Consider the following 2,579-nt stretch of genomic DNA (forward strand, 5'->3'; position numbering starts at 1 on the left):
ATCTTAAGGAAAGGCAATGCCAAAGAAGGTTTAAACTACCACACAATTGTACTCATTTCACACGCCAGCAAAATAATGCTCAAAATTCTCCAAGTTAAGCTTTAACTGTATGTGAACCTAGAACTTCCAGATGTTCAAACTGGATTTAGAAAAGGCAGAGGAACCAGAGATCAAATTGCCAACATCCATTGAATCATAGAAAAACCAAGAAAATTCCAGAAAAACATCTACTTCCGTTTCATTGCCTACACCAAAACCTTTGTGTGGGTCACAACAAACTGTAGAGAATTCTGAAAGAGATGGGAATACCAGACCACCTTACTTACCTCCTGAGAAATCTGTATGCAGGTCCGGAAGCAGCAGTTAGAACTGGACATGGAACAACAGACTGGTTCCAAATTGGGAAAGGAGTACATCAAGGCTGTATATTGTCACCCTGCTTATTTAACTTATATGCAGAATACATCATGTGAAATGCCAGACTGGATGAAGCACAAGCTGAAATCAAAGATTGCCGGGAGAAATATCAATAACCTCAGATACACAGATGACACAACTCTTACGGCCGAAAGCAAAGAGCAACTAAAGAGCCTCTTGATGAAAGTGAAAGAGGAGAGTGAAAAAACTAGATTAAAACTCAACATTCAGAAAACTAAGATCATGGCATCTGGTCCCATCACTTCATGGCAAATAGATGGGGACACAATGGAAAAACAATGAGAGACTATTTTTCTGGGCTCCAAAATCACTGCAGATGGTGACTGCCACCATGAATTTATTTTTTATTTTTATTTTTTTAATTTTATTTTATTTTTAAACTTTACATAATTGTATTAGTTTTGCCAAATATAAAAATGAATCCGCCACACCACCATGAATTTAAAAACACTTGCTCCTTGGAAGAAATACTATGATCAACCTAGACAGTATACTATAAAGCAGAGACAGTACTTTGCCAACAAAGTTCTATCTAGTCAAAGCTATGGTTTTTCCAGTAGTCATATATGGATGTGAGAGTTGGACCATAAAGAAGGCTTAGCACTGAAGAACTGATGCTTTGAACTGTGGTGTTGGAGAAGACTCTTGAGAGCCCCTTGGACTGCAAGGAGATCCAACAAGTCCATCCTAAAGGAAATCAATCCTACTTACAAATGTAAGAGACACAAAGAGCTCTGTAGCCGTATCCCGATGTGAGGCTACAGTAAGAAGTGTGTGACTGCAAGGGGGCCCTGCCTGATGCTTTTGTGGAAATCCATTTCCATTGTTAATAAGTCTGTGATATTTTATTTTAGCACCCCAGCAGGACTAAGACAGAAGTCTAATGATCTCTAGATATTTCAGTAAACCTCACGCTATTTGGGTAGGAAGGTGCACAGCACTTATATTGTCTGGTATAATAACACCATGAAAGTTGGCTGACAGTACATGGCTGGCTTTCATAAAGAATGAGAATTCATTCTTTTTGTTAGCATAACCAGCTCAATGAATAATTATCTAATTCATTGATTCTAATAACTTGACCCAGAATAATTTGCTATAATTCTAAAGTAAGCTTTTAATGGTCTTCTGTGTAATGATAGCTTCTGCTATTTTTGACAAATTTTAATCGGAACTTCATTCTCTCAAATGTAGGGATGGATTTTCTTTTGCTTTTCTAATAAATGAAAACAAGAAACTTTGACAAATTGCCTTCTTAGATATGGTCTTTTTATTTTTTAAGACAAGACCCTTTACACTCAAGCATGCATTAAAAAGCTGTAAAACTCAAGGAGCTTGTTATAGGATGCATCACTAAAAATCACCTCAGAGATGAATGGGGTGGATGTGGACTAGCAGTTGTTTTTAGATGATGTGGGCAATTCAGGTGATTGAGGTAAGTGCTAATATTACTTGGATTACTTACTTGCAGGCACTGGAGCAGGTTATAGAAAGCAGTTTGGCATGCATCTTCATTTGTCTGCAGGAATGGGAGTCCTGACCACAAGGGATAAGTGACATTCTCCTTGACTCCAGGATGAATCTAAGCACCTGAAAGATAATGAGTTATTATGAGTTTTATTAGTATTTTCTCTTCTTCCATCTAATTATCAAATTAAGATTGGGGAAAGAAACTTCAAAGTCTCTAGACATGGGTTTTGAAGCCAGCATACCAGAAATCTGTTAGTAATCTAAAAACTAGAAGCAGAACTTAAGTATGAATTCAATTTTGACTTTCTCTCTTCTTCCTTCCCACTCTCGTCCTTTGGTTTGAAGAGAACAAAGGTAATATATGAGCAAACTTTCACTAGCAAGTGTACCAGGATGTACTTTGAAGAAAACATTTATCTTGAAAATTCTGTTCTCTGGTTCTCTTACCCTTTACAATATCTCAATCTCCTGTGCCCAGGAAGAGGCAAGTTTTTTTTTTTTGGTGGAATTGTGTGCATTGCAGGGAAGGCTGCACACGTCAAAAGTTGCAGTTGAATTCCAATTCACTTACACTAGAATCTATCGCTATGAATGACTATGCTCTTGCTTTATGTATTAGAAATCTAAAATACAGAAGGCCTGAATCTTGTTTCTGTAGTGTGAGAAATTTC

The sequence above is a fragment of the Bos indicus genome, chromosome 23 (genome assembly GCF_029378745.1).
Source record: "Bos indicus isolate NIAB-ARS_2022 breed Sahiwal x Tharparkar chromosome 23, NIAB-ARS_B.indTharparkar_mat_pri_1.0, whole genome shotgun sequence".
Lineage (NCBI taxonomy): Eukaryota > Metazoa > Chordata > Mammalia > Artiodactyla > Bovidae > Bos > Bos indicus.